Genomic DNA, 20158 nt, shown 5'->3' with positions numbered 1-20158 from the left:
ATGTAATCCCAGACACACTCGATGATGTTGAGATCAGGGCTCTGTGGGGGCCATACCATCACTTCCAGGACTTCTTGTTCTTCTTTACGCTGAAGATAGTTCTTAATGACTTTGGCTGTATGTTTGGGGTCATTGTCCTGCTGCAGAATAAATTTGGGGCCAATCCTACGCCTCCCTGATGGTATTGCATGATGGATAAGTATCTGCCTGTATTTCTCAGCATTGAGAACACCATTAATCCTGACCAAATCTCCAACCCCATTTGCAGAAATGCAGCCCCAAACGTTCAAGAAACCTCCACCATGCTTCACTGTTGCCTGCAGACACTCATTATTGTACCGCTCTCCAGCCCTTCGACGAACAAACTGCCTTCTGCTACAGCCAAATATTTCAAATTTTGACTCATCAGTCCAGAGCACATGCTGCCATTTTTCTGCACCCCAGTTCCTATGTTTTCGTGCGTACCTGAGTCACTTGGCCTTGTTTCCACGTCGGAGGTATTGCTTTTTGGCTGCAACTCTTCCATGAAGACCACTTCTGGCCAGACTTCTCCGGACAGTAGATGGGTGTACCTGGGTCCCACTGGTTTCTGCCAGTTCTGAGCTGATGGTACGGCTGGACATCTTCCGATTTCGAAGGGTATTAAGCTTGATGTGTCTTTCATCTGCTGCACTAAGTTTCCTTGGCTGATCACTGCGTCTACGATCTTCAACGTTGCCTGTTTCTTTGTGCTTCTTCAAAAGAGCTTGAACAGCACATCTTGAAACCCCAGTCTGCTTTGAAATCTTTGTCTGGGAGAGACCTTGCTGATGCAGTAGAACTACCTTGTGTCTTGTTGCTGTGCTCAATCTTGCCATGACATGAAACTGTCTTCACAACCTCACCTTGGTAGCAGAGTCTGGCTGTTCCTCACCCAGTTTGAAGCTGTTTCTGTTTCAGTTAATGACTGTGTTTCAACCTACGTATGACATTGATGATCATTAGCACCTGTTTGGTAGAATTGGTTGATCAGACACCTGACTAGAATCCTACAAAATCCCTGACTTTGTGCAAGTGGACCTGTAAGAATTGAAGGCAAAAGGTAGGAACACCAAATATTGATTTGATTTCGATTTTTCTTTTGTTCGCTCACTTTGCATTTTGTAAATTGATAACAATAAACAATCATTGTTTATATTTCTGAAAGCATTCTTTGTTTACAGCATTTTTTCACACCTGCCTAAAACTTTTGCACAGTACTGTACATTGGTCCATTTTTGAGATGTCCACTAACAATATTAACTCATTTTTGACATGTGGGAGGAAAGCCTGACGACAAACCCATGCAGACTCCACACAGATGATGACCTGACGTGGGGTTCAAGCTCTGGATATGGTGCCTGTGAGGCAGCACTGATGGGCATTTCCCCGCCATGCCACTAATGTCATTGCCCTTACTTGCCTTTCATTTTGCTCGCCGCCTTATCGGAGGGAACGTCAGACCCTCAGGATCACACAAGTGTTGTTGGAGAGGAGCCCACTGAGGAGTTTGTGATTTCATAGCCCATCAGAGCAGCACATGCAGTGTATGACGATGGCACTGACGGGTGTTTTTTGTGTAATGCGATGTCTGATGTGATGACAGATTCTTACTAAGAAGTCCTCATAAATGTTTATTTCTGAAAATAAATGAAGATTTACATTTTTTAGATGTTTCATGGAGTTTTCAATGACGGGTTTCACCCTCTTTTTCTCCACAGCATTGACAAGCGGGACAAGCATCCCTCCACAGGTAAGGGTCTCCTCAGTTTTGCTCCTTCAGCGCCCGGCTGCTTACATCTACCTGACCTTCTGCTCTCCATTTCTATAGCCCAACTGTCAGGCCCTCGTGAATCTTGACTGCACAAATCTCTACAACCCCGTGTGTGGCAGCGATGGCCAGACCTACGCCAGCGTCTGCTCGTACTGTGTGGTGAAACGGTGAGTAACAAGGGCTTTGAAACCTACCTGAGCGTTCAGATGTTGTCGTTTAGACATCAGGGAATCAATGGAGAGGACTGAAGAAGTCTGCACCGGCATCAAGAACTTTCTTTCTTTAAGAGACCCCCTTTTACAAGGCAATTTTGGGAGGGTGAGGTTAGAGGGGGCTTGTTGTTGTCAGATCACATGACTTCAAACTGGAGTGAATGTCAAAGTGGTTACTGCTGTTGGTGATCTTGTCACCTGAGCATGTCATTTTAAGGTCACATTAGAAGACTTTCCAGCTATTTTCAGTCAGAGTCTCATTTGCATAAAGTCATTGAATCGGGGGGCTGTCATAGTGCGTGTCCTGTGATCAGCAGTCACGTTGTCTGACATCCTCAGCTTCTAACTTCACCCAATTTGTGACTCGTGGCCTCCAGCAGGTTACATTGCCTCAAATTGTAGGGGCGGAGCCTGTATACAGCAACATTGACAGCCAATGAGTGTTCAGCAGGAAGTACAACCCAGTGAATACTGTATTGAGCACAAAGGAACACGAGAGTTTTGGACCCTGCACAGAGAAGTGAGACTCGTCTGTCTGATGTCTCGTGTTTTCCATACCAAGAGAACGATCCAGAAAGGAAAACAAGGGGGAGATAAGGTGACCAAAGTCACCGCACCTGTAAACTCTGAAGTCGTGTAATGTGACATCACCAACAAGATCTAATCATATAAATTGACAGGCGGCGAGTTTGACAACAGCAGTAATCAAGTCTGACATCCCCTCTGACTAGAAGTCGTGTAGTATGAATACAATACAATACAATACAGTTTATTTTTGTATAGCCCAAAATCACACAGGAAGTGCCGCAATGGGCTTTAACAGGCCCTGCCTCTTGACAGCCCCCCAGCCTTGACTCTCTAAGAAGACAAGGAAAAACTCCCAAAAAAACCTAGTAGGGAAAAATGGAAGAAACCTTGGGAAAGGCAGTTCAAAGAGAGACCCCTTTCCAGGTAGATTGGGCGTGCAGTGGGTGTCAAAAGAAGGGGGTCAATACAATACAATACAGTGCAGTACAGTACACAGAACAGAACAATTTCTCAATATAGTAAGAAATAAAAAATATAAATTTTAGAAGTACAGAGCAGAATTTAACAGTAGATGATATATCCCATAATAAGATTTGGATTTTTATAGAGTCCTGGAGACCTCATCCTTCAAGCTGCCTCCCCCATTTGGCCATTCCACAGCTGAAACAGTGCTGGGACAGCCAATCCGATGAAAGGACCCATTCTTTCCCACGATTCCTGCGATCCTCCATCTGGGATGACTTTTCCTTAGGCAGGCAAAACAACTTGGCAGGTGGGCCGTGGCACCAAGTGCCACATTTGAGTACCGAGAAGAAAAACAGAATAAGTGAGGGTTAGTATCCAATTATAACTGTCATGTTACTTATGTTTAAGTGCTAATGACTAACAACAGAGATGCAGTCTGTACAGTTAATCAGCAGCTCTAGTCAGGGTGTGCTAAACTGAAGTAGTGAGTCTTCAGCCGGGATTTAAAAGCTGAGACCGAAGGGGCATCTCTTATAGTAGCAGGCAGACCACTCCACAGTTTAGGGGTCCTGTAACTAAAAGCTCGACCTCCCACTGTTATTTTATTAATCCTTGGACTCCTAAGCAGACCGGCATCTTGAGATCTTAATGTGCGCTCTAGTTTGTAAGTCATAATAAGTTCAGACAAGTAAGCCGGTCCTCGACCATTTAATGCTTTATATGTTAAAAGAAGGATTTTGAAATCTGCCCTAAACTTAACCGGGAGCCAGTGTAAGGATTTAAGAACTGGAGTTATGTGTTCGTATTTTCTTGTTCTTGTAATAATTCTCGCAGCCGCATTTTGGATTAACTGGAGGCTGTATAAAGAACAGTTGAACATCCAGTGAACACCGCATTGCAGTAGTCAATCCTACTAGAGATAAATGCATGAATTAGTTTCTCAGAATCCTGTTTATTTAAAAAGCGCCTTAATTTCCTAACATTTTTAAGATGGAAGAAACATGTTTTGGACAACTTTGTAATATGTGCTTTAAATGACATGCTAGAGTCAAAGATAACTCCTAGATTGCGGGCTGATTCAGTAAAATTGACTGGGATTCCCACTGAGTTAAATGATGACAGAATATTGTTGTGATCAGCATCATTCCCTCCAACAATTAACATCTCTGTTTTATCTGTATTTAAAGACAAGTAGCTCTCATTCATCCACTCCTTTAATTCGCTAACACAACTAATTAAAGACAACATTGGAGAAACTTCATTTGATTTAAATGAAAGGTATAACTGGGTGTCATCTGCATACAAGTGAAAATTAACATTATGTTTCCTAATGAGAGATCCCAGTGGAAGCATGTACAGTGAAAACAGTAAAGGTCCCAGTACTGAGCCCTGCGGGACACCATATTGAACTTCTGTGTATAATGATGGAGTACTGTCAGCACATTTCTGTACATATTGGAATCGATTTGATAAGTAAGAACTAAACCAAGCGAGCACGGTGCCTGTAAGCCCAACATCATTTTCTAGCCTGTGCAGTAAAATAGAATGGTCAATGGTGTCAAATGCTGCACTTAAGTCCAACAACATAATTACAGTGGAGTTTCCTTCATCAGAGGATATCAAGTCACCAACAAGTTCTAATCATATAAACTGACATACTCAGGAGATGAAATTAACAACTCAGTCTTCAAGTTTGACATTCCCTCTGACTAGAAGCTGTTTAATGTGAGGTGAGGTTGGGAGCAGGCGCTGATAACGTGTTGCTGTACCCACCACATGCCAATCCACCTGGATTGGGACCCGAATGCAGTGGGTGACACCTCAGCACCACAATGGAACAGTGTGAGGTTTTTTTTTTACGGTGCCAGGAGTGCCAATCCTGCCACCAACCCCCAAGTGTTCCCTGCAAGTTGGAGGACCTGCTTGCTGGGCTGGATGCAGATAAACGTCATACGCAGGATGGAGCGACTGTAGGTTAAGGGCCTTGTTCAAGTCTCTAAGTGTTTTATTCCCGGACATTTTCCAGACATTCAATAGTGTATATGGTTGAGAGGGTGGATAAAGGTGGTGGTCATGTAGAGGTGCAGCAGATAAAAGCTCTTTCTGTCCTAAAGTCCTTCCTACATTGGTGCCATACTCTGAGAGAATGAAGGGTAATTGGATTTTTAGTGTAATGCATGTAGTTTATATTAACTGGGGCATAGAGTAGGGGATAGAAAGAAGTCCTGCAAGATTTGAATTCTATTGCAGACCAGACTTGTGGATTTTCATTGATTTGTGTCGATGTCCAGGTCTTTATAACTTGTAATAAAACTGAAAGTCGGGTAGTGCCATGCCACCTTCTGCTTTAGGTCGCCTTTTGGATGCGTAGATGTTTCGAATTCCAAATAAATGAAGTTATGTTTGAGTCTAATTCCTTCAAAAATGATTAGTTCATTTATATGGGGATCCTATGAAACAGGAAGAGCAGTTAGGGAAGGACGGTCGTCTTTACAACGTCGATTCTCCCTGCTAACGTGAGGTGGAAGGTAGACCATCTAGTCATGTCTTGTTTTAGTTTTTTCCATGCAGGCAGCAACATTTTATTGAAAAAGAGCTAAATATTTACTTGTAATATTTACACCTTGATATTTAAACTGATCTGCTAAGATTAATGGGAAGGTGTGCAGTCCGATATTACGTGCTAGAGATTTCACTGGAAAAAGCACACTTTTATAAAAATGGATTTTAAGTCCTGATATCTTTTGCTTTTTGGACTGCTGCACAGAATTTTAAGGGTCCGATACATACAGTATCTTATCATCTGCATATTGTGATGTTTTCTGTTCAAGTCATTCTCTGACAGAAGTGGTGTAATATAACCTGCCCTGTGATTTCTAGTCATATACAATAAATGGAAATAAACAACTGATGAGATCAGAAACTTTACTTATCAAGTTTGTCATTCCCCGCTTCACAAGATGTCATGTAATGTGTCATCCTCAGTGCTTTCATGTTGAATAACTTCACACACTCAGGCGATGAGAACGACAACTGCGGTCATCAAGTTCGACATCCCCTTTCAATAAAAGTTGCATAATGTGACAAAGCCAATTTCTAGTGTAAATCAACATACTCAGACAAAGAGATGGGCCATGAGACCAGCAACAGCCATTCACAAGTCAGAAGTCGTGTAGTGTGACATCCGCAGCGAAACTTGAGATACTCAGGCAGTGAGATCAGCAACAGCATTTGCCAAGTCTGATGTCCCTCTAAACGGGAGTCGTGTAATGTGACATCCCCAGCAATGTCTAATCACATACAGTACATGACCAATGAGATCAGCATGTAATCGGCACGGTGGTCAGGAATTCCAGGTGTGTTTGGGGTCATCTGAACTTTATAGTAATTATTAGTCACTTCTTTCTTCATTCATCACAGATGTAGTACGTCAGTCAGCATTTAACATAAAGAGATAGAAACAGTTCAGATTTCCTATAATATTCTACATATTGACAACTGTAAGCAATGTGTTCCATTGTGCTCACCACCCAAGAGGGAAGTGGATGATATTTGAAGGATAAAATAGCATTACCATATTCCGTCCTTGGCCCCTAATGTCCCCTATGCATGCCCTTAAATAACTGGCAAAAAAAAAAAATTCAGAAGAAAGTGGGATTGGTACATTTATTGAAATCTGCTGATTACATTTACTTGCTTGCTGTGGGTTGGCACCCTTCCCGGGATTGTTTCCTGCCTTGTGCCCTGTGTTGGCTGGGATTGGCTCCAGCAGACCCCCGTGACCCTGTGTTCGGATTCAGCGGGTTGGAAAATGGATGGATGGATGGATGGACATTTACTTGCCCGGTGCCTGAGTGCTCATTTGTGACCCCTTTCCCCAGACGCCTGCCAAATCCTAACCCCCCAGTTTGACACAAACAATAAAGAAAAATAAAAAAAAACTGTTCTCAGAAAAAGCAAAAAGAAAGAAATTAACGTAGTCCAAATATATGGAGGAGAAACCTGCAATTCAGTTCCTACCGTAGGATGGCACGAGGAAACGCAACAGTCCTCTGGCGAAAACGGCGTCTCCGTTGGCTATCATGAAGAAACTCAGTCATGAGCAGTGGCGTAGCTTAGGGGGGAGGGCATGGGGGGACATATGTACCCGGGCGCAATATCCAGGGGGTGCCAAATTTCCCTTCCCCATTGCATTTTGGTAAAATTTTTTTATTTTTATACTGTATCGAGGATTTGTTCTGTTCTGTGTATTGTATTGTATTGTATTGTATTCTATTAACCCCCTTCTTTTTGACACCCACTGCATGCCCAACCTACCTGGAAAGGGGTCTCATTTCAACTGCCCTTCCCGAGGTTTCTTCCATTTTTTCCCTACGAGGTTTTTTTGGGAGTTTTCGTTGTCTTCTTAGAGAGTCAAAGCTGGGGGGCTGTCAAGAGGCAGGGCCTGTTAAAGCCCATTGAGGCATTTCTTGTGTGATTTTGGGCGATACAAAAATAAATTGTATTGTATTGTAACATGACGCTGGCAACTTGCAGCTGGAATGTTTACTGGGTGGGATCCTCCCAGCACTGCGTTGTCCTCAAAGGTGTCTGAAGGGCTATTTATAGACACCCTCCCAGCCACATTATAAAGTGACGGACAGTCCAGAAGGTCAACCCGACTGACATCTAATGTAGCCTTACTACAACTTAGCTGTTGTGCTGAATGGGCAGTGGTCAGTTGATCCAGGACCGCCACAGGTGTTGCCGTCCCATACCTGCCTCAGGTGTGCAGGTGGAGCTCTTAAAGTCTCCTGTGAGTGGAATGAAGGAAGCGTCACGGAGTGGACATCTCGGCTCTCTGTTTTTATTCTTCTCATGTCTTTCCTTTACAGAAGTGCCACCAGTCCCCTCCACATTGACAAACATGGAAATTGTTGAATCCACAGAGGAACACCTGGGGGTCTGCTGATCTTCACTCCGCTTGGCACTTCACAAGTCCCACAGCTGACTCCTGCATTCATTTAAATCTGAAATAAATGTTTTCTTCTAGCATGAAATCTGATCTCAGCCTCATGTTTGCTGTGTGTTTCTCTCATGTTCATCCAAAGTGACCTCCAAATCATGACTGCATACCACAGTTCTTTCCATATTTCCACATTGTAAAGCCTGACAGGTGTGACGGCTCTTTCTAGTGACACTGCTGGACACTGTGCCTGCCATCGGAGGATTTCATAAGTGACTTTTCTGCACTTGGCCTTTCTATTGTGAACTTCATGTTGTTAACTAGGTGGCCTAACAGGCAGGGTGACACCCTGGATGACAAAGGATATCATTGGTGAAGGCTGAGTTTGGTGTCTTTTGATTTTATATAGCATCTTCCATCATGAACAGCAGCTCTTTTCATATTTCAATACTATGAGGGCCGGCTGTTGGAACAACTTCATCATCTAACGGAGAGTCACTCTTCTGAAGACTGAATATGACGCTTTGTGACTTTATATAGCGCCTTTCTTTTGTGAACACCATTTCTTCCTGCATTTCTGTACTGTGAGGTCTAGCAGGCATACTGACTCACTGGTTGACACAAAGTCAATTGCCAGCTTTCAATCTGCTACCTTTTGATTTTATATAGTGCCTTTCATCATGAATGCCAGATTTTGTCCCATTTTTCTCTGTTGAGAGCCATGGCAAGTGCATTGAGTCACTAAGCTCACAGAGTGTCAGTCTTGCTGGCTGAATATGTCACCTTATCACCTTCTTTGGTGTCTTTTGTTATATAGTGCCTTGCTCTCATGAACACCAATCACTTTTAAATTTAAATGACTAGCAGGTGCAGTGTGTCGTCCGCTTGCTTATATAAACGGTGAATGACAAACTATGATTTGATAGTGTGGCCATTTTTATAGCGCCATTCTATCATGAACCTGCGGTGAGGTTCATGGCTGGTGACTCCTTCAGAGTGAGCTTTACAAATCTATCAACCCCAAAGAGTCGCTTATTGACTATTCAATTGTCAGCCCCCATGCACATCATTAACTACTGGTGATGTTTCATATCTCATTCTTTACACACACACAGGTAAGGCGCATATCTATCTTAATAAACCACAGTTAATATATGCACGGCAGACACACCGAGGCGCATGTGCACTGCGGCCTTGGCGCCAGCCCCAGAGTCCAGAGTCAAACGCAGCGGCTTCCCAGAGTCAGTAGTTGGCGCCCAAACAACACCACCTGTAAACTAGACTTGCTCTAATCCACTGTGCCAGTAATGTAGATCACATAACGGTCACAGACTCTAACCCAGCGGCTTCCCAGACTCAATGGCTGGCACACGAACACCACAACCTGTAAACTAAACTTGCTGTGCTCCACTCTGCCAGCGGTCGGTGTCAGCAAAGGCAACGGAATCACGTCTCCACATAACGAAACCGCTTTAGTACAGATATGCTTATGTAATTAAATGACATTTCCCCAGACTCACCCACCCTCCATGATATGTCATCCATCCAGATATCGGATGGAACAGAAACTGATTGCCATTCTTGGATTTCCGATTCGCTAGCGAATCGCGGGCTTACTTGTCTGGCTAAGAAAGAACGGCGAGAGAGAGCGGAGAGAGCGCGTTTGCTCCTCACCCTCCATGTGTTCTAAACTTGCCTTTGCAATTCCACAATTCAAACTCATTCAATACAAATGAAAGTATAGAGTGGTGTACAAAAAACATATTTCAATTTTGACCTTAATTGGAATATTTAGTTGTCTTTAAAAGCTTTTAATACTGATACTTTAGTCAATTTTAAAACAGACGGGTCAACAAAAGGATAAGAAGAAAAACAAAAGAATATTTTATTTAATGTCAAGAAAGATTAAGAAAAAAAATCCAATACTTAAAGACTACATTCTTTAAATATTGGATTTTTCTTTCTTAGTCTGATCCCATTTTTTTTATAAAATTGAAAACCGTTTACACGCTTACCTTCATTTGTAAATGAAGTCCATGCGCCTATACCGCTCTACAAAAATCTCCGTCAGTTTCTTGTAAAAGCTCCTCCTTATTTTCCTTTAGTTGTCAAAGTTTTAATTTTCCATTTTGGCAATCAGTCGGAACAAAAGATAACGGAGCGCCGCGGTGCACGTGACTTTCTGATGTCGCTAACTGATTGCCGCCTCTGCGCATGAGAACTGCGGCAACGAGCACCTGTTGGGCTCACATGCGCCCCCTTCAGGGCGCCACGCTACTGTCTGTCTCGCCTTGTGCCTTTTTACTGCGGTTTTATGTCCGATTAGTAAGACTAAATATGTCACATACATTCATTGAAGATATTAGCCAGACTGTGGAAAGTCAGGGTGTGTAATAAACGTGTATACAAACATTATATTGGCGACATACTGAGAGACAGCAACAGGCACGCGCCAATTGAAGGCGTCAACCGCGCAGTCCGAGGTGAGGTAAGTCTCGTCGGTAGCGCACCTCGCGTTTCTCCCCTGTGTTTTATCAGAAAATGCGCAGATTTAGCGATTTTAACTATAAAAATGATCAAAATTATTGGAATCATACAGAAAGCAATTGTATAGCACAGACCAGTGGACAAATTTATTTTATGTTATCATGATTTTTTTTTACTTTTCATGATGACAGGTGAGGCTCTGCCTGCCTCCCCTGACCGCACGTCCCTTTACTGAAGTGCAGTCCTGCTGCCAGAGAAGTGCTGCACTTCCACTAAGTTCTGATCCAGCTGGTCCAGCACTGAAACACCGAGCCTCTTTTCTTCTTCTCGCACGCTACATTTGCTTTTATTATCATCTGCGCAGTAATTAAAGTATTTCCACACGTTACTCTCTCGCTTTCTCCCCACAAACATCTGTGCAAAACTCGCCATCGGCAACCAGTGGTGGGTCGTTCTTGAACGATTCGTTCATTTTGAACGAATCTTTAATGTGACTCGGGAAGAACGAGTCGTCTCGTGGGAGTGATTCTTTCAGTCGCGCTTGGTCATTTGCGCAACTTCATAAGCTTAACCAATTCAGTCTGAGCCAGAAACAGAATTGATTAGTTAATTCCTCGAGTCTTTCGAGTCGTTCGTTCTTTTGTCACGTGGCCACTTACCGGCTCAGTACCTCAGTCAAATACTAACGTAAAATTCCATTCGTTGTATGTTGGATCATATTTAGAAATTATCATAAAATTATCAAAAATATCTAAAACGCATTTTCTTATAAATAAAAAAGGTCTGTCAATTTCTGTCACTATGATTTTGTTACTGTTTCTTGAGGATCTGTGGTGTGTTATATTATAAATAAATAATCCTGTTACAAATAAATTATTGATTAATTTGTCCTTTTATTGTCTTTGTCTATCAGTAAAGTAAACAAACACTAGGCTATATAATAAAACTAGCAAAATACCCGCGCTTCGCAGCGGAGAAGTAGTGTGTTAAAGAGGTTATGTAAACATATATATACATAAACATATATACTTATATATACATATCTACATATACACATATCTACATATATACATACATATACACATCCACATATATATACATATATCAACATATATATACACATACATATACACACACACACATTTTTTATATATATATATATATATATATATATATATATATATATATATATATATATATATATATATATATACACACATATACACACACACACACACATACAGACACATATATATACATATCTACATACATACACATATGTCTCTATCTATCTATCTATCTCTATCTATATATCTATCTATCTCTATCTATCTAATTTGATCCTTCCAAATACACTAAAATTATCTATCTATCTATCTATCTATCTATCTATCTATCTATCTATCTATCTATCTATCTATCTATCTATCTATCTATCTATCTATCTATCTATCTATCTATCTATCTATCTATCTATCTATCTATCTATATACATCCCCGTGCTTTGCAGCGGCGAAGTACTGCTTTTAAATTTTTATTAAGAAGAAAACCTTTTTAAATTGAGTGAAAATCTACCACTAACAATTTGTTAAGGATCTGTTTTTTTGTGAAGCTGACTTCACACAGCCTCTCCGCTGTTTTATAAACAAACGTCATATAAGGTCTTCCTTTTTCGTTGCTTTGCCAACGGAAGCAGCCTTTTTATTTAATCCTGTTTTTACGATTGTTCTGTTTGTATATCACGTTGTCAGTTCAGCACTCCGATTGTAATATGACCAAGCTGTGCAAGCACACTCTTGAGAATGCAACGTATAGTTGTACAGGAGAAAAGCAATCTTGCCTGAAATCAATGGCAACCTTTTGTAGGTCTATGAACTTAATTTAAACTTTAGGTTTACACAGTGCTTTCTTTCCGAAGTACCTGCACTCATGAATATGTCTGTATGCGTCAGTCGCTCAAATCCCCGCGGTTCACACCGGCGAAGTTCTGCTTTTAAATTTTTATTAAGAAGAAAAGAAAACCTTTTAAAATTGAGGGAAAATATACCAATAACAGTTTGTTAAGGATCTGTTTTTTTTGTGAAGCTGCCTGAGAAATCACCCCGTAAATGCACACGTTTAATTGCACATCTGTTAATATGTATGCTTACAAAGTATTAAAAGACACTCAACAATTACACAGTATTAAAAGACACTCAACAATTAATGTCATTTACCTTCGCTCCCGCGTTTGACTCGTGCTGTAAATCTCTTCCTTGTTTTCACTTCACGTGATTACGTAGGAGGCGTAATACGTGATGACGCGATATGTGACTCCGCCTCCTCCATTAGTGTATATGGACAAAAAACAGGTTCCAGTTATGACCATTACGCGTAGAATTTCGAAATGAAACCTGCCTAACTTTTGTAAGTAAGCTGTAAGGAATGAGCCTGCCAAATTTCAGCCTTCTACCTACACGGGAAGTTGGAGAATTAGTGATGAGTGAGTCAGTCAGTCAGTCAGTCAGTCAGTCAGTCAGTGAGTCAGTGAGTCAGTGAGGGCTTTGCCTTTTATTAGTATAGATAATCCAAACCTACAATTACAAAGTACTTATAGTTAATAATCGTACACTATTCTATAGCAGTGTTCATTTTTACTCCAATTTTGAGTTTCCTGGTATAATAATTGTTTTTCCTGTGCAGACTTAACATATTGATCTAATATTTGTATAAAAAGATTGGTCAAAAAGGACATAATGACAAAGTAAAAGCAAATAACATTTTGAATTTGAATGAATAAGGTCAGTTTAAAATATTAAGGTTATGATAACTTAAACTTCAAATTGTAACCCAAAATGAAATAAAATCTGGAGAGTTAAAGTCATTTACAATCCAACATACAACAAATGGAATTTTACGTTAGTATTTGACTGAGGTACTGAGCCGGTAAGTGGTCACGTGATGAACGAACGACTCAAACCCGAAAACTCGAGAGATGAACTAATCAATTCTTTTTCCGGCTCAGACTGCCTTGGTTAGCTAATTGGGCTGTCATGTGATGAACGCACGACTCAAACCCGAAAACTTGTCAGGTAAGAGGCGAGGTGAGCGAATCACAGACTAAAGACCCAGATAAACAATGAATTAATATTTTCTGTTTCTTATAGCATTATAGTTTTGTCTCGTTTGTAGTGTGATCAACATTTGAGTAAGCAGTAGATGTGCTAGGGAGGTAACAGGTAACATTTTAATTATATTTTGCTAAAATGAACGAAATGAACGAAATGACTCGAAAAAGGATTCGTTCATTTTGCTGAACGAGACGCAAAGGTCTGAGTCGGTAAAATGATCCGAACTTCCCATCACAAGCAACCACAAGTTTTTACTGCTTCAACCTGACGAACCAAATGTGCTTAACAAACAAACAACTGTCATTTGCGGAAATTGTGCCATGTGACTCTAGTAAGAGATCACCGCCTAGTAAACAGTCAACACTCAGGGCGACTGAATCGGATTGAACGAAAATGATGTTGCTGTTCTGCGGTGGGCTGGCGCCCTGCCCGGGGTTTGTTTCCTGCCTTGCGCCCTGTGTTGGCTGGGATTGGCTCCAGCAGACCCCCGTGACCCTGTAATTAGGATATAGCGGGTTGGATAATGGATGGATGGATGGCTATTCCTGTTTTTTTTCGTCCTCATTTTGGTTCGTTCACATATCAGTAATTTTTATTTGTATTTACTTTTATTTTCTTTGTTTGCCTTAATTTCAGATCTCATTCTTGTAAAACGAAAAACAGTATTTTTAAATGTAGTTCTCATTTTCTTTATGAAAATATCACTGCAAAGTCCACAGCAGGGTGGCCCTGCTACTTTATACAATACAATACAATACAATACAATTTATTTGTTGTATAGCCCAAAATCACACAGGAAGTGCCGCAATGGGCTTTAACAGGCCCTGCCTCTTGACAGCCCCCCAGCCTTGACTCTCTGTGAAGACAAGGAAAAACTCCCAAAAAAAACCTTGTAGGGAAAAAATGGAAGAAACCTTGGGAAAGGCAGTTCAAAGAGAGACCCCTTTCCAGGTAGGTTGGGCGTGCAGTGGGTGTCAAAAGAAGGGGGTCAATACAATACAATACACAGAACAGAACAAATCCCCAATACAGTATAAAAATAAAAATTTTAGAAGTACAGAGCAGAATTTAACAGTAAATGATACGTATCACATAAGAAGATTTGGATATATTTAGAGTCCTGGAGACCTCATCCATCAAACTGCCTCCCCCATTTGGCCATTCCACGGCTGAAACAGTGCTGGGCCAGCCAATCCGATGAAAGGACCCCTCTTTCCCACAATGATAATGATTTTATATCATGCCCTTTGTATATAGCGCCTTTCGATTGTGACCACAGTTTTTTTTCCCATTTCTGTACTGTGAGGCCTGGCAGATGCAGAGCCTCCATTTTCTCAGAGGGAGTCACTGGTGCGGACTGAACCTTCTGTCTTGTGCCTTTGCCACTAGGGGGCACCCTGCCTTTACTATGCAGAAGTTGTTTGACTGTAATTCTTTCTTTCATTATTTTCTATTATGACACAGTGAGTGGCTTTCATGAGGTCCACGGTGTCACACTTTCAGTGTAATTCTTACTTCACGTTTTTTTATCAACATACAAGCTGCTGTCTCACTCATTTTGCACACTAACTTTACTTCTTTATGTCTTTTTATATTGTGTGGCTTTGCTGCTGCACTGACATTCTCTCCTCACAGGGGGGCACGCTTAGACACGGAATCTGCCACCTTACGACTTTATATATAGTGCCTTTTTAATGTAGTCCTTTTTCATTCTACTGTAGTAGGAAGTCAATAATGGAGGTTCAACCTGCTACTTTATGATTTTATATAGCGCCTTTTCTATACAGTGCCTTTTGATCGCTGACACCAGTTCTTTCATATTTCTGTATTGTGAGGTCTGGCAGGTGCAGACTCTCCATTTCCTTAAAGGGAGTCACTGGGGCGGACTGAACCTTCCATCTTGTGCTGTGTGATTCAGTGTCTTTGCCACTAGGGGGCACACTGCCTTTAATACGCAGATCTTCTTTCATTATTTTAATACTCTGCTCAGGCCTGAGGCACAACGTTGTGGTCAGTGAGTGTTGCTACCTTAATATGAAATGTCTGTCCTCCTTATCTGAAATAACTTCATGTTAACTTTCTACCTTATATAGCGCCTATTGTGCCTTTGCACCAAGCCAGACCCACTGAAAGCTCCTTGCCACGTTAGCCAGAAGGCAGGTCTCAGTGACCCACAGAATTGGGGTCTCAGCAGAAGCTCCATGGCCGTCATTTCCAGCACTGGTTGCTCTTGCATTCTAACACGTGGCGACATGTTGTTGCATGTTGATTATCACACACACATAAGAATGTCACTGTCCTCTGTACACACAACAGCAGGCACCCCATGAACTGAGTACATTCTTATTTCATATTTGTTGTCCTTGTTAACTTAGAAGGCTGCAGAAGGTTTTCCAAGCTGTGTGATTAACAAGCAAGAACTCAAAAGTCAGAGTCAGGTTTATTTTTAAAGAGACGAAGGTCGCCACCTGGTGGAACACTTTTGAATTAAACTTTCCTTTAATGGCCAACTGTGACGCTTGTGCTGAGTTCAGATTTGGAAATCAAGAGAGCCCTCTAGTGGGACATTTCAGAATTGTAATGTATAATTGGTGCCAAGTTTAATGAAGGGGGCCTTCCAGTGGGACATTTCGGTTTTCATCTCACTTTCTGAAACCAGTTGTCCTGGTGAGGGTCACAGTGGCAGCAAGCCAAGCAGGTCCAACCAGAATTTCCTGTCGCCCAGCTACAGATTCCTGATCTTCTTTGGGAATTTCCAGATGTTCCCATGGCAGCTATCCTGGGTCTGTCACAGAGTCTCCACCCATTGGGACATACCTCAGGCAGTTTCATTCTTATGACATCCCCAAACCACCTCAACTGGCTTGATCAGAATCTCTGGATTCTCTCTGGGTCTTCAAACTTCAGGATATCCTCTTTCTTCTATCAAGTCTTACTTAAGAGGCTCTCCAGAATTGCTGAGCTTCTTAACTTATCATAGAGTGGAGTGTCAGCCCAGCCACCCTTCACAGAAACCTCCTTCCTTGTTGTGATCCCAATCTCCTTCTTTATGTCATTACCCACAGCTCATGACCACAGGTGAGGACAGAGACGTAGGATGACTTGGTAAACCGCAAGATTTGTCTTCATACTCGGCTCCTGCTTTAACACCACAGCTGGTCCAGAACCCCCAAAATGGCTGCCACCGCTCCAATCCCCTTATCATCAGCATCAGCACCTCAGTCCTCCAGATGCTTACAGTCATGACAGGTAAGTTCAATGACTTTCCTAACCATCCAAGTATAAAATGCAAGCTTGGAAAAGAAGAGGTTATCTAGATATGAATGAAGGGCCCTGTGGTGTGTAAGCCGCCGTGCATGAAGCAAATAAACATTTACTTACACTAAACCAACCTCAAAGTTCTGTTATCTGCAGTTTATAATGATATCCTATTTCACTGACACTGCCCATCCAGTTACGATGTCCTGCTCATATGCCATTTGGTAAGGGATTTGTAAAAAGCAGTGCTAATGTTTGTGATGCGCTGTCTGTTGGAGTGAAAAATGTGATTTGTTATATTACAACAAATTGTTCTGATGCGTCATTAGTTGGAATGAAAAATGCAATGGAATTGATTGCTGCAAGAGTTTAAAATGCACCATCTGCTGGAATGAAAAATACAATGCTTTTTTTATTACAACATGCATTCCAGCAGATGGTCCCACTAGCTGTACTACTTGTTTAAGACAGGTTGAAATCTAACTAATCAACACAGACCTCAGCTTTAAATGTTTGCAATATTCATGTCATTGTTACATGCCATTTGATATGGGATTCGTGAAGGCAGTGTTCATTTGTGTGATGCGCCATCTGTTGGAATGACACATGCTGTTAATTTTACTACTAAATGTTTGTGATGTGTTATCTTTTAGAATAACATAAGAACTGGATGAATAATCAGTATGGGGCACCACTGACACCCAAACCCTGAGACTCAAATAAACAGCACAGTCCCAGGTTCAAATACAAGATTTTTTTTTTCATTTTACATCACCTCCTACAGACCTCCAAATCCTCTTCCATTTCAGTACAATACATTCATTTACTTTCTTTCCTCCTTCTGCACTTCCCTTGTAGTCTCATCCACAGTCCTCTCGACTCCGACTACTGGTGCAGGCTAAAAAGAGACGTCACCTTCTTTAACGCCGGACCCAGGAGGATGTCTGGTGCCACAGCCTTGCACATTTTAAGCACCTGCACACCATGCAGAAGTCCTTCACAGAAGTTTTACTATTCCCCTACAGCCCCCCACCCCGTTGTCACCCAAAGATCCCGACATGACTGTTTCATGGGACTGTCCACCTCAGACTTGATTTTCAAGTTCTATGACTTGTTTTTGAAAGTTTGAGTGGAACAGCCTCGTCTTACCTTTCAGAACATCTTCACTTGTATGTGCCAACAAGAGCTCTGCAGTCTGCTTGGCAGATCGAGGTCGAGGCTGAAGGACAGAGGGGCATCGGGCATTAGCAGTGGCTGGAGTGGCATGCCTTATTAAATTAGGTTTGTCCCAACACTGGCAGTTTTGAAGTCATCACGAAAGTCCTATCTCTTCTCGTTGGCATTTGACTCTGCAAGAGGTTGGCATTATGTTTGTATATGTTGGCTCCTATACATTCATGATTATAAATATGCATGTAAGGCTCTGTGGGTATTGTGAGTCGATCTTTTATGTAATGGTTGCTTATGTTTGCAATTCTTTATATATATATATATATATATATATATCCATCCATCCATTTTCCAACCCGTTGAATCCGAACACAGGGTCACGGGGGTCCGCTGGAGCCAATCCCAGCCAACACAGGGCACAAGGCAGGAAACAATCCTGGGCAGGGTGCCAACCCACCGCAGGACACACACAAACACACCCACACACCAAGCACACACTAGGGCCAATTTAGAATCGCCAATCCACCTAACCTGCATGTCTTTGGAATGTGGGAGGAAACCGGAGCGCCCAGAGGAAACCCACGCAGACACGGGGAGAACATGCAAACTCCACGCAGGGAGGACCCGGGAATCGAACCCAGGTCCCCAGATCTCCCAACTGCGAGGCAGCAGCGCTACCCACTGTGCCACCGTGCCGCCATATATATATATATATATATATATATATATATATATATATATATATATATATATATATATCTATATATATATATATATATATATATATACAGTAATCCCTCCTCCATCGCGGGGGTTGCGTTCCAGAGCCACCCGCGAAATAGGAAAATCCGCGAAGTAGAAACCATATGTTTATATGGTTATTTTTAGAATGTCATGCTTGGGTCACAGATTTGCGCAGAAACACAGGAGGTTGTAGAGAGACAGGAACGTTATTCAAACACTGCAAACAAACATTTGTCTCTTTTTCAAAAGTTTAAACTGTGCTCCATGACAAGACAGAGATGACAGTTCTGTCTCACAATTAAAAGAATGCAAACATATCTTCCTTTTCAAAGGAGTGCAAAGCAAGCAGTCAAAAAAAAATCAATACGGCTTTTTGGCTTTTAAGTATGCGAAGCACCGCCGGCACAAAGCTGTTGAAGGCGGCAGCTCACACCCCCTCTGTCAGGAGCAGGAAGAGAGAGAGAGAGAGAGATAGAGAGAGATAGCTAGAGACAGATAAAAAAAATCAATACGTGCCCTTTGAGCTTTTAAGTATGCGAAGCTCCGTGCAGCCTGTCCTTCAGGAAGCAGCTGCACACAGCCCCCCTGCTCACACCCCCCTACGTCAGCGCAAGAGAGAGAGAGAGAGAAAGAAAAGTAAGTTGGGTAGCTTCTCAGCCATCTGCCAATAGCCTCCCTTGTATGAAATCAACTGGGCAAACCAACTGAGGAAGCATGTACCAGAAATTAAAAGACCTATTGTCCGCAGAAATCCGCGAAGCAGCGAAAAATCCGCGATATATATTTAAATATGCTTACATATAAAATCCGCGATGGAGTGAAGCCGCGAAAGGCGAAGCGCGATATAGCGAGGGATCACTGTATATATATATATATATATATATATATATATATATATATATATATATATATATATAGTGAAAAGATTAGACAGACACAAGTAGAGGTTTAGAGGCAGCTTGCCCGTATAGTAGACTTAGGCTGCCAAAACTGAAAGGTTGGTTCCACAGAACAGGTCTCAACATATATATGCATGTATAGATCTTTATATGTATAAATATGCAAATATATTTAACTGCCTCTTTTATTCTTTTTTCTACAGAACTTTGCCTCAGTTTTGGCTGTTGTAAATGTGCTTTTTAAATAAAGTTTGACTTGACTACAACTCCCAGCCTGCCTTGCAGGTCTCCATATGGGAGTACCACCAGTGAGATGCTGCCATTGTGTGCACTGGGGACAGGGAGGTAAACATAACTACCAGCAGCAGCCACTTTTTGTCTTTCTCAGAAGGCCTCCCACCTAAACAAGCAACAGGCAGCCATCTTGATCAGGACGCTGGACCATCCTTGTCTTTCCATTACAGCCCCCTTTCATGTTTCGCACATTTTATTGTGTTGTAAATTTACTTTTAAAAGATTAATGTGACATTCTTGTCTACCAATCTACA

At 41.7% G+C, this 20158-nt stretch overlaps 2 protein-coding genes across 8 annotated transcripts in view; one reads left to right on the top strand and one right to left on the bottom strand.

Moving 5' to 3' along the window:
- LOC114660439 (serine protease inhibitor Kazal-type 1-like) overlaps window positions 1-20158 on the top strand; it is an 821621-nt gene that overhangs the window by 352628 nt on the left and 448835 nt on the right. The gene's annotated exons all lie outside the window — the stretch shown is intronic.
- Window positions 1-20158, bottom strand: part of LOC114660438 (serine protease inhibitor Kazal-type 1-like) — a 565538-nt gene that overhangs the window by 286743 nt on the left and 258637 nt on the right. The window lies entirely within an intron of this gene.

Source organism: Erpetoichthys calabaricus, chromosome 11 (assembly GCF_900747795.2).
Source record: "Erpetoichthys calabaricus chromosome 11, fErpCal1.3, whole genome shotgun sequence".
Classification (NCBI taxonomy): domain Eukaryota; kingdom Metazoa; phylum Chordata; class Cladistia; order Polypteriformes; family Polypteridae; genus Erpetoichthys; species Erpetoichthys calabaricus.
The sequence above is the reverse complement of the archived record's forward strand: the minus strand, read 5'-3'. Positions and strand labels throughout refer to the sequence as shown.